The 14,336-nt window shown below is 34.5% G+C and overlaps 1 pseudogene; it reads left to right on the top strand.

The window, feature by feature from the left end:
- The window catches only part of LOC135218599 (calpain-11-like), a 115,851-nt pseudogene that overhangs the window by 75,194 nt on the left and 26,321 nt on the right, over positions 1-14,336 (top strand).

The raw sequence follows: 14,336 nt of genomic DNA on the forward strand, positions 1-14,336 counted from the left end.
GGCATATTTATGTTCGGATTTGCCATTTTCCATTTCACTTCCTGCTTAAAGTTCCATGTTCTTAAAAATTACGTTTTTATTTTCTTTTAGCATCCTGGTACTTAAAAAGTAAACTCCTTGTTTTTGACAATATATGATATTTCATTATATATTTGATATAATACAAACTTAATGTTATGCTGACCTAACTGATCGACTTTACTGACATGGTGATTGTCTGTTTATTATTATTATTATTATTATTATTATTATTATTATTATTATTATTATTATTATTATTATTATTATTACTGATCGGAATATACACACTTTTATGGGTGTATATTTATATTCTAAGATATACGACAAGAGCCGTATCTTTCTAAATATACGTATACATTTATTCAGCGTCGAAATGTCTACCATTTTTATGACCTAATAAACGTAGTCAAAGAATAGCAGTCACAAATATCTAATAATTATTGGAAATGAAAAAAAAGGTCCCACAGGAAAACAAAAAACAAATACCACAAATGAAAAAAAATCAAGTAAAAATTGTGTCGAAGTTTCATCGCCTCAGTCGGCTTTTCTGTACAGCCGCTACGTAGGTGGTCTCCGTATAATACTGTATAAGCCGCGGCCCATGAGACGTTAACCACGACCCGGTGGTGGCCTTTACTGTATGGTTGCTAGAAGCACGATTATGGCTAATTTTAACCTTAAATAGAATCACTAAAATACTTAGGTTAGAGGGCTGTAATTTGGTATGTTTGATATTTGGAGGATGGATGATCAACATAACAATTTGCAGCCCTCTAGCCTCAGTAGTTTTTATCAAGATCTGTGGGTGGACAGGAAATGTGCGGACGGGAAAAAGAGTGCGGACGAGCAGACAAAGGCGAGAGGAATAACAATAAGCAGATAAAAAACTGAATATATGTTCCAGTATTACTGAGGATGGTGGAAATGACATAAGATTGGATGGGGAAGAAATAAAGAGGCTGGCACGATAGTTTTTTGACAGATACCTCATACTGCAGGACCCCTGATTGTACCTTGACTGTAATGCTTTTCTTAGCACGCAATTTAAATGCCCGTTCCTGAGGTGTAAGTCCGGCTGAGCAGATTGCCAGGCAATAATGAGAATCTCGCGGCAAAGGAATATTAATTTCAGCATACAGTGAAGGACACTTTTTGTTATGTTTTCGAGTAATATGGGAATCCCCGTTTGCTTGCTTTCAAGATGGCTTTGTACAAGGTTACGAAATATTAGTAGATAACAGATATGTCAGTACAGGATATATATATATATATATATATATATATATATATATATATATATATATATATATATATATATATATATATATATACATACACACACACACACACACACACACACACATATATATATATATATATATATATATATATATATATATATATATATTATATATATATATATATATAATACATATAAATTTACTATATATATATATATATATATATATATATATATAAATATATATGTATATATATATATATATATATATATATATATATATATATATATATATATATATATATATATGATACGCTATACAGGAGTTAACCTTAATAAATAAAATGAAACCCTAATCATCTCGTTTATATATACATCTTGCGCGATTTAACCCAGCTGTCTCTCTCTCTCTCTCGCTCTCAAAAAAAAAAAAAAAAACTAATCATGTGATTTTATTTTCTAATTTCTTTGACTTTGTCTCTGTCCAGTCCGGAATTCCGCAATAAATCAGTGGTTCCAATTAGGCCCGTGGCTTGAATTACCAGCGGAACATTCCGCGAAAGCTTCCAGTAGCAACAGCAGCAGCAGCAGCAGCAACCTTCGGTTTGCCCATTGCAACGACGATCACGTTCAAATTCCCTGAACTGACACTAATTACTGCTGAAAGGTTACTGGCGTCCGAGGGACTGGCACGGGACCTCCCACGAGAGCGATGCCTCGTAATTGCAATCGACTGGAGAAGGAACAGGATGACCAGAGGAAAAGAGGCGCTATGGCGTCAAGGTCGAGTCCAGGTAGTATTTCGGACTTTTTGCGTGAGATTCAAAAATGCGTTTTCTACTGTTTATGATGATGACGAACGCCACTTGGGAACTGGGGGTATATTTTGAAATATTCATTCACGATTTGAGATGTCGATTTTGCTATTCATGATAGATAAATGTTAATTGGTGAAGTAATGCATGGAAATATATTGCCGCGTATATTTCGATGTTTGAATTTTCCTTAAGATCAGAATTTAATCTTTAAAAAAAACTGGTCAGTTTAATACATGATTTGAAATATCCTGGCTGCCAGGAATGTCATATATTCTTGGACATTCGATTTTCATTTAAAACCTAATTTAAATTTTTAAAATTATTCCTTGCAAGTGATGCTTAGAAGATTCTGTTCATATATTTTTGGACATTCGACTTAATGTCATTACTTGAGATATGCTTGGGGAAAATTCGCTCAGTAATTTCGCCCATTTGAAAAAATTATTTAGAATAATCTACCAATATTCGAATAGTCCTTAAGCTATTACTCAAGGTATAAATCCCACCTTCACGTTTAACCTTATTAAGGCCTATTACAACTCTGAATAAGGAAGAGAAAATAAATTTTCAATATTAGTCTGACAGTTTCAATCAGTTTTCTTGCTTAATGAGGACTTACTAAAACAAAAATACCCTGGGAAATAATCCTATGCAGAAACCCCGGAAGCAAATTCTATATTATTTTATATATATATATATATATATATATATATATATATATATATTTATATATATATATATATTATATATATATATATATATATATATATATATATATATATATGTATATATAACGATCTCCTTTCCGTGGTGTTCCGTCCAAACCTTTTGAAGACTAAATCATTTCCTGTTCATTCTCTACGACAAGTGAAAAGAATATTATCTTTTAAGAATCTCACTTGGCTGAATAGAATAACCAAGTAACGAGTCACAGGCCCATTCAAAACTAACCAGACAGAGACATAAGCCCATTCAAGACTCTACGCGATACGAGCTGATTCAAGATCCCAACGAATTTGCTAATTTAAGGGGATTATTTCCATTTCCCAAAGGTTATCAGAGTTACACTCAGTCTACTCAGCTTAAGAGACTGATATTGCTCTCGCAGCCACTTGGCTTTTCGTGGGTATAAAACGGAAGAAGAGACGATAAGAATCTGAAGGGAAAGTGAAAGCGATGAGACAAAGGGAAAAAAAGGCAAATACGTGAGTTAACTCAATCAAAAATAAATTAAAAGAGAAAAATAGAAATGGTAGCTTAAAAAAAAGGAAAAAAGCGAACCAAGTTAAATGGGAATAATATGCAGTGGGAAGAGAAAAAGGTAAAGTGAATAAATGGAAGGCAAACAAGAAGAACAGCATAATGTATACATTTATAAAGTCGGGGGGGAATATTTGGATCACTGAAGAGGAAATATAGTAAAGTCATATCATTCTTTCAATTCGATGCTAATGACTTATTTGCGACTTCGTGCTTCAAGACATAAAAAAAGGACATAAGTGGAATAAGTGATATACTTACATATATATATAAAAAAAAGAATTATTATTATTATTAGTATTATTATTGTTATTAGAGAGGAAACCCATCTTTGAGGCTAGAAGCTTCGAGAACAGTAACTGCATCTACGGCATAATATGAATAGAGTTTTCTTTAAAGGTTTCCTTGATTATTATTATTGATTTTAATTTTTTTTTTGCTCTATCACAGTCCTCCAATTCGACTGAGTGGTATTTATAGTGTGGGGTTCCGGGTTGCATCCTGCCTCCTTAGGAGTCCATCACTTTTCTTACTATGTGTGCCGTTTCTAGGATCACACTCTTCTGCATGAGTCCTGGAGCTACTTCAACCTCTAGTTTTTTCTTTTTCCAGATTCCTTTTCAGGGATCTTGGGATCGTGCCTAGTGGTTCCTATGATTATGGGTACAATTTCCACTGGCATATCTCATATCCTTCTTATTTATATTTTCAGGTCTTGATACTTATCAATCTTTCATCAGTCTTTCCTTTTTCTTTTTCTTTCTCTTCAACTCTGGTGTCCCATGGTATTGCGACATCAATGAGTGATACTTTCTTCTTGATTTTGTCAATCAACGTCAGGTCTGGTCTATTTGCACGTATCTCCCTAATCTGTTCTGATACCATAAGTCCCAAGCATGGATCTTTGCCTGATCGTTCTCTAGCACTCCCTCAGGTTGGTGTTCGTACCACTTATTACTGCAAGGTAGCTGGTGTTTCTTGCACAGGCTCCAGTGGAGGGCTTTTGCTACCGAGTCATGCCTCTTTTTGTACTGGTTCTGTGCAAGTGCCGGACATTCGCTTGCTATCTGGTTTATGGTTTCATTTTTCGTATTGTACTTCCTACATATGGGAGAGATGTTATTCCCACCTATCGTTCTTTGGATATATCTGGTTCTTAGGGCCTGATCTTGTGCCGCTGTTATCATTCCTTCAGTTTCCTTCTTGAGCTCTCCCCTCAGTAGCCATTGCCACGTGTCATCGCTGGCTAGTTCTTTAGTCTGTATTATATGTTGTCCGTGCATTGGTTTGTTATGCCATTCCTCTGTTCTGCTTGTCTTTCTCCTGCCTCTGTATAGGGCTCTCTTCTTCTACTACAGTCCTTCTTCCCATGCACTCTTGAGCCACTCGTCTTCACTGGTTTTCAGATATTGCCCCCAGTGCTCTGTTTTCGATGTTGACGCAGTCCTCTATGCTTAGTAGTCCACTCCCTCCTTCCTTTCGTGTTATGTATAGCTATCTGATTTGCTCTTAGGTGTAGTGCTTTGTGTATTGTCATATGTTTCCTCGTTTCTGGTCTATGCTGCGAAGTTCTGCCTTCGTCCATTCCACTATTCCTGCGCTGTATCTGATTACTGGCACTGCCCATGTGTTGATGGCTTTTATCATATTTCCGGCGTTGAGTTTTGACATGAGTATCGCTTTGAGTCTCTGCATATATTCTTTCCTGATCGTGTCCTTCATCTCTTGATGTTTTATATCCCCTCCTTCCATTATTCCCAGGTATTTGTATCCCGTCTCATCTATCTGTTTGATGTTGTTCCCATCTGGTAGCTTTATCCCTTCAGTCCTTGTTACTTTGCCCTTTTGTATGTTGACTATTATTATTATTGAGACCTCTCTACAGCCAGCAGTGTGGAATACAATAGCTGTTTCTACGGCTTTACTTTGTACTAATTCTTCTTTGTGGGTCCTTTTATCATTATTATCATTTATTTTATCTCAGAAGGAATGCTAACCACGGCACAATAACAGGGCCTGAGAACCAGATATGCCCAAAGAACGCTAGATAGGAATAACATCTCCCCCATTTGCAAGAAATGAATATGAAAAACGAGACCATAAACCACATAGCAAGCGAATGTCCGGTACTTGCACAGAACCAGTACCAAAAGAGGCATGATTCAGTGGCAAAAGCCCTCCACTGGAGCCTGTGCAAGAAACACCAGCCACCTTGCAGTAATAGGTGGTACTGACACCAACCTGAAGGAGTGATAGAAAACGATCAGGCAAAGATCCTCTGGGAGACTATGGTATCAGAACAGATAGGGTGTTACGTGCAAATAGACCAGACGTGACATTGATTGACAAAATAAAGACGAAAGTATCACTCATAGGTGTCGCAATATCATGGGACATCAGAGCAGAAGAGAAAGAAAAAGGAAAGACTGATGAAAGATTGATAAGTATCAAGACCTGAAAATAGAAATAAGAAGGATATGAGATATGCCAGTGGAAACTGTACCCATAATCATAGGGACACTAGGCATGATCCCAAGATCCCTGAAAAGGGACATGGAAATATTGGACGCTGAAGTAGCTCCAGAGCTCATGAGAAAAGTGTGTTCTACAACAGCTCCCACAGTGAGAAAACTGATGGACTCCTAAGGAGGCAGGATGCTGCAACACGGAATCCCACACTATAAAAACCACCTGGTCGAATAGAAAGACTACAGAGCAGTAATTTTGATTTCTGACCAAGAGGAACAATAGATATATTCACAAGGCATTCTATTCGTATCTGGGACCATTTCCCCACCCCCCTTACCTTCCTACATTCTTTCCATCCCCTTTCATTCGCATCATGAGAGATGACCACAACTTTCACAATCCACGTTTAAAGGGGGGGGGGGGCTCGTCTCCCCCTTTTGTTCTGTCCACAGCGCTCTCTCTCTGATTAAGGAACGCTGCTGGAAGAACCAATATTTATGCCAATCTTCTGATGGAAGGAGCCTTTCTGTTACCTTCTAAGTCCGTTTGACATTTCTGTTCAGCGGCCGGCCAATCGACGTGATGAATAACACGGGTGGGTTGGGGGTGTGGGGCGGGGGAGGATGTGGGAGTGGGGGTGATTTGGAAGGGGGAAGCTTTATAGCTTTAATAGCTTTATACTCTTATTTATTTGAAGATTAAATCTCCTACCACTTATTTCCGTCTTGCACTTCAATGTCTATTCTTCCCACACACACACACACACACACACACACACACACACACACACTCACACTTTATATGTGTGTTTGTGATTGTGTGTGTGTGTGTGTGTGTGTATCGCAATCATAATCACTTTAGCACGTGATTCACTCATCACCTATATTGCCACAGGCTAAAATAAGAGTCGGGGTGTAGGTCCTCACCGGCTTCGACTTTATTTTGTAAGCCATTGACGAACGACTGATACATAGAATTAGAATTTACAAATATATATATATATATATATATATATATATATATATATATATATATATATATATATATATATATATATATATATATATATATAACGTATGAATAACTTGATCACGAAGTATATAACCTTTATATATATATATATATATATATATATATATATATATATATATATATATATATATATATATATATATACTAATATAATATATAATCGGCTACATTACTAGATTATGCGTGCAGAAGATGTACTTTGCATCATATTACTAAAACCTTATGGCTAAGGTTATATATAATCATATGAACTTTGACCTCTAAGCATGATTCTAGCATTTACCTAGACTTTCGTACGTCAAGCTCATAACACTTTGTTAATACTAAGTACTATACATCCTCTACCCTGCATAGTTCAAAAAAAAAAAAAAAAAAAAAAAAGTTAGACCAAAGTCCATATCCCGTTTGACCTTTGACCGCTGATCATGACCTTCAAGTTAATCTCCTTGCAATTCGTCGCAAAGGATACCTCGTGCAAAGTTGCAATTTGTGATGGTAAGAAGGACATACTATATACGTGTACGCACACATCAAAGAGGCTTTTGCAATATTGCAATATATATATATTTTCTAAAACGAACGATGCTTTAAAGGATATTTCTAAGGAGGAGTAATATTTTCAAGATGTTTTTTTAAGTAACATTCAAGAACTGAGGATATTATTGAAATAATGTTTTCTTACATTATGTAGTTCATTAACTACTATCATGGGAGACATCCTTCCTTTAAACTCTATACTAGATAGCAGCCGTTTTCCTTAAAAGAGTATAAAAGTGAAGCGTGATCCAACCTACAGCTTACTCGGGACACATGCAAGATTTTCCTCTCACGCCTAAGTTGGGAATATTATATTCCTAACTTTCAACGTAAATTAAAACGAGCTAAAACCTACGGTCAAATAGAGCGTTGTTTCACCAACGAAAATTAAAATAAATACGCTATATTTAATTAGAAATAATTGTTCTGTATTGATTAACATGCCCATGATTTACCGTTTTACGTTTTCATTCTAATAAATAAATCATAAATATCCTATCCTAAAATTCCCGTATCTTTAATTCAATGCGAAACACGTTTCTCAGAACTTCTTAGGCTTTTCCATGGACCTTACCTACCAACCCCCTCCCCCGCCCCCCCACAACAGCAAAAAAGTAGTTTGTAGGCTTACTCCCCGAGTTAGCGAAAATTGATGAAACAAATAAATATAAGCAACTAATACCGAGCCATATTTACACCCTCGTTTTTGAACCGTAATGGAGGCATATGTTTATTTGTAATATATTAATATCGACATTGTATATCAATATAATATTATATATTGCATTTCAAATATTAGATTAATAAATAATTTTACTCAACTCCACATCGATCTTCATCTAATTTTTCTGAGGGCCCGTCAACCCAATACTTTTTGAGGTCCAACTTTTGTGGTCCCTAATAAGATTTCCGAATTATTCCCATCTGTGCTAGCAACACCCCACGCCCCCCTTAAACTAACCCCCCCTCCCATCCCTCACCCCGCGGCTGGCTGGGAGGCGGTGGGAGGGGGGGCAGGTGATGAGGGGAGGTGTGAGTGTGAGGCAATTACATTCAGAAGTTATGTGGCTTCTGATAAAGTTGTCAGTACTTTACGTTATTAACTTTTGACGTCTCCGCAGACTTGGCTAATTTTGATTTCATGTGGAACCTCGAAAAGAGAGAAAGTCGCGACTTTGCCAAGTTTTCTTCATCTAATTATCCAAATTTTTGTGGTAATGATTTTACTTCGCTTGACTGTATGTATGTATGTATGTACTTATGTATGTACGTATGTATGCTTAAAAAATCACAGTGGATGCACGTGACTTCATTAAATAAGCGAATACCACAGGAAAATGATAGACAGAAATCGAAGCGCTTTCGTCTTTACTAAGACATTGTCAAGGAGCGTATTATTCGTTCCTTGACAATGTCTTAGTAAAGACGTATTTACTAATACTAACCATTACGTCACTGTTTTAATGTTAAATTAATTGAGAAATGTTTATAAAGTGAAATATAACTATTTTCAGTTTTCTTGTTTCGCCTATAAAAATTAGATCTGAGCCTATTTCTTACAGGTTCCTGACCCACATCTTACAGATATTCATTACGTCACTGTTTTTACGTTAAATGTATTGTGAAATTTTCATAAACTGAAATATAACTATTTTCAGTATTCTTGTTTCTCCAATAATATTGATTTACGTTCATGTCTTGGAGATATCTGACCCACATCTTTACAGATATTCGGTGAAATTCACCATCTATTTCATAGTGACTGACTGATATCACCTGCTTTTATTTTATCCTGGTTACAAACGCTGAAGTGCAAAGAGACGTTAATCTTAGGAATTTTTTTTTACGAGTATAAGTTCACCCTCAGGGATAATGAAATACTTTCGTATAGGTTACCTAAGAAACACAAGTTATTCTCGCGCTAAGCTAAATCATGTGAAAAAGACAAGATTGGCCAATGAACAGACAGGGGTCTTTGATTTTAAATCTATTGGGGACATGTAAATATGAAACAACTAAATATGACCTACTAAATCATTCATTTAAGCTATATAAAGTCTGCATTATATTTGTGTATATATATATATATATATAATATATATATATATATATATATATATATATATATATATATATATATATACATTTTTATATGTATATAATATATACATATATATATATATATATATATATATAGTATATATATATATATATATATACATACATTTTTATATGTATATATATATATATATACTATATATATATATATATATATATATATATATATATATATATATATATATATATATTTATATATATATAATTTATATAAAGTCTGCATTATATTTGTATATATATATATATATATATATATATATATATATATATATATATATATATATATATATACACATACAAATATATATATATGGTGTGTGTGTGTGTGTGTGTGTGTGTACAAATATAATGCAGACTTTATATAACTTAAAATGAATATATAGATATACCCTCCAAGGTCATGCGAATGTATGATTTTAGTACACACACACACACACACACACACACATTTATATATATATATATATATATATATATATATATATATATATATATATATATATATATATATATATATATATATATATATATATATATGTATATATATATAACCGAGCATTCGTCGATTACTCTTTTACCATGTCTACTCAACTTTCCTTACTCTGCCTGTTTTGATGCAATACGCGATACGCGAAAACAAGTGGATCATGGATCAGCCTACTGCACTGACGCAATATCCTTCGGCCACGACCCCGAAAACAGAGAAACTATAGATTGCTTCGACGTAGTTCGACCCACGCCGAGGAATTTCTCATTCCGAGCTGTTGCCTTTACGGAGGGCGGTTGGATTCTACGTATGCATACTCGCGGGGCAATTTATTTCTGATCTTTTTACGACTATAAATGCTCGACGGTTTAAGTTTATGGTAATTTTAAAGAAGAGCTATGCGGAAATATTTGAATGTATAGCGATTCTATGGAGATATTGTTTGTTGGTGGGATTGACTGACTGAGCGATGCAGAAAATACTTAATGTAATGAAGGACAGGTGAGTTAAATTGAGAAATTGACCCGAATATTGTGGGAAAATTTAGTCTTTCGTTTATGTTTTTCCCGTTAATCCTACAGTTGCTTTTCTACTTAAAACAACATAAAAACACGAAAAGTACATTCCTCATACTTTGTCGAGCTCTTCCTCAAGTTATATCACCTGCACTGCATCATATACACTTTTTTTCTGTATTATTAAGCCACAAACTTTATAAATAAATAAAAAAAAATCTCGTGAGCGCTTCTTTACAATCATATTTATATGTACGCGAGTATAAAATTGTAGTTTACCCACGAATCAAAACATGAATGGGCTGCAAAAACATTAAGAACAGTTATTGTCATTTCACAAGGTTAGACTCACTCACCTTTAACTCAATCAGCTTCTGTATACGCTGTGAATCGGGAACACATACTACTACGACTGCTGTGTGGTGGGCGTGTTGACATGAGATAAAAAATAATAATAAACTAATGTTTTCCTCGATTTTTGTCGATTCATACACGTACGTTAAGGTCGTCCGCTTCAACAGTGTAACCGTTCACCTTTCACCGTTCACCTCTGTGTTGATCGTAACCTCTCTCTACTAATGCCATATATTTAGGTCGGCCTCTAACGACTAACAGATCCTCACACTTCATCTCCTTCATTTTCTAAGTCTCTTTGTCTCCCCTCCCACCCACCACCACGCCTCCCTACCCCCAAAACCTATCCAACTCTGTTCATTCTTAAACGGTCGGGGCGCGTGCTAAAGTCTATGGTCAAATAGAGCGTTGTTTCACCAACGAACTTAAAATAAATATGCTGTATTTTACAGTAATAATTTGTCTGTACTGTTTGAACATAATCATTAATAATTTTTTTACATTTTCATTCTAAGTAAATAAATCATAAATATCTTATCCTGAAATTCCTGTATCTTTAACTCAACGCAAACCACATTTTTCAGACTTTTTAGGATTTTCTAACACCCACCCCCCCTTACAAGAACAACAACAGCAAGACCAACAACAACAACAAAGTAGTTTGTTTGCTTACTCCCCGAGCAGGAGAACAAAGAAAACTGCAGTGTTATAATATCTGATGATCACTTTTTGTTCTGTAAATGAAATATATTATTACATGGTTATAAATAGTTCTGTGGACGGAATCCATTAATACCTTGTTATGAGTTTTCCTGCAATATCCTAAAATTCCTCTGATTAAATCCGGGTGAAAAACCCTAAAACCGATAGACATTTTCGGTGAAAAGGCCCAGTACAAAAGCCGAAAAGATAATATCACCTTGTCAAGGAGCTTGACAGAGTTGACAATCGACCTCTATTTTCCATTTTGACCGAATAAGACACCTTACAATCACACGCTCCATTCGAGATGAAACACACAATATGAAATGTTAAAACCGACGTATCTTTTTTTTAATTTTTTTGTGACCAGGTTCGTTCGGGAGCTCAACCATAAGTAAAGAAAGTTTTTTTATTATTATAATTTTTCTTTTTTACGAATTCCGTCTGGGAGCTGAAACAGGAAGCAAAGAATGAGGTCGAGTTTTTTTTTTTTTACATGCTAGGTAGGCTGACTGAAACTGAAACGGACTTCTCTTCTGGTTCAGATAGTGATCTGAAAAATGATTCTATACTCGTAAGTTAAAATCAGAGTTTTTCAGAGTCCTTATAGGCTTGGAAATATATATTAGAGACATTCGTTATCCGATACCCAAAAACTAAGGAATGAGTTTTATGTAAATCGATATTTAATAATTTTTTTTCTTAAGCTTTGTGATTTGTGATTCACAAACGACGATAATTTGAAATAAATTATGATTGATTTGTGATGTATGGTCACCTTCATCTAACATCTCTCCCTCTCTCTCTCTCTCCTCTCTCTCGTCTCTCTCTCTCTCTCTCTCATCTCTCTCTCTCTCTCTCTCTCTCTCTCTCTCTCTCTCATCTCTCTCTCTCTATATATATATATATATATATATATATATATATATATATATATATATATATATATATATATATATATATTCCAGTCAGCAAGATATATAGACTTCAGGAGGGTCCATGATACACATGTTGTTTTTGAAAAGGCCATGTTTATTAACAGCAAAGAAACGTTTCGCACTACTCAGTGCATCATCAGTCTGTCAAAAGTAAAAGACACAATAAAATACATTATTAACATAAAAAGGAATTCACAAGGTAATTAAATTTACAAGTTAAAAACAATAAAAAAAGTAAAAGAGTATAAAAAGTACATAAAACAGAAAACAAAAAGAGACTACCAAAAAACACCAACCATCTATAAGCAGGAAGAAGAGGGAATGACATACAATGACGTCCCAAGGCCAGACGACAACTATGCCAGATACAAAGTTCCTGAGGAAGTATTACTATTGAGAGAGGGAACCAGTCTTTAATATATAACGATTCTAAAGTTGTTAGGTGATCTGGGTCCCTTACATAACCAATTATTGAAAGCGTTTGTTTGTTTCAGGACTTCGGTTTTACATAATGCGGCATGATTTCTAACATTAGAAAATTCTGGCTGCTTAATTCTTTGGCCAGTGCGAAGCTAAAACCCAAATGGCTGCAATATCTGACCTGCAGTAACTTCCGTGTCGATCCAACGTAAGAGCCCGGACATCCAGGGCATGTGAATTTATAAAACCACATTGGATCGCATGAAGGACTGCAGGCGATCTTTGAAATTAAAAAATGATCCTATTGTACATGGGTTGTTTTAGAGATTAGTTTTACGTTAAGACAGGGGATTCCTGTTCAATTATTCTTGTGAGATTTAAAGAGAATTTGGAGTCAGACATATACGGGATTGTGGCATAGAATAATTTTTTTGGGACATCAAAGTTGACTGTTGGAGGTTGTAAGAACTTTGTTAATAACTTTATTGGTGATTTTATGAACTATATCTTGTGGATAGGAGTTTATCTTGAAAAAGTTGAATAAAAAGACTATTTCACTGAGTAGTGCGAAACGTTTTTCTTTGCTGTTAATAAACATGGCCTTTTTAACAACATGTGTATCATGGACCCTCCTGAAGTCTATATATATATATATATATATATATATATATATATATATATATATATATATATATATATATATATATATATATATATATATATATGTACATATATGCATATATATATATATATATATATATATATATATATATATATATATATATATATATATATATATATGTCTCTGTCTCTGTCTGTCTGTCTGTCTGTGTGTCTGTGTGTTTGTGTGTCTGTCTGTCTGTCTGTCTGTGTGTCTGTGTGTTTTGTGTGTCTGTCTGTCTGTCTGTCTGTTTCTCTCTCTCTCTCTCACCTCAGTCTCTCTCATCTCTCTCTCTCTCGCTCTCTCTCGTCTCTCTCTCTCTCCTATAAATATATATATATATATATATATATATATATATATATATATATATAGGATATATATATAATAATGTGTGTGTGTGTATGTGTGTCAGTGTGTGTTCACGAGACAGTTTTAGCTCTTAAGTATTGGCTTTGCAACTAGATATTATTGTTTTACATCATATTACCTTTTATGGACAAGAGTAGTCCATTTAAAGTATGAAATGTTCCACCACTGTCACAGACAATTCCTGAATCTTCTAATAACGAAAATCACCTGACGGCATCTAAATGGTCTATGAAAATCGCTTTTTATGAGATCTATATTATATCTGGAAAATTTATATTTTAAGAAAAACTGAATATGATTTTTCAGTAAATCACTCGAATGCCTTGAAATGGTTCATTAAAGTGCGGCCTTCCATTCTAGACTCTTTTTTTTGACGGTTTTATGGTTATGAA

Source organism: Macrobrachium nipponense, chromosome 9 (assembly GCF_015104395.2).
Source record: "Macrobrachium nipponense isolate FS-2020 chromosome 9, ASM1510439v2, whole genome shotgun sequence".
Lineage (NCBI taxonomy): Eukaryota > Metazoa > Arthropoda > Malacostraca > Decapoda > Palaemonidae > Macrobrachium > Macrobrachium nipponense.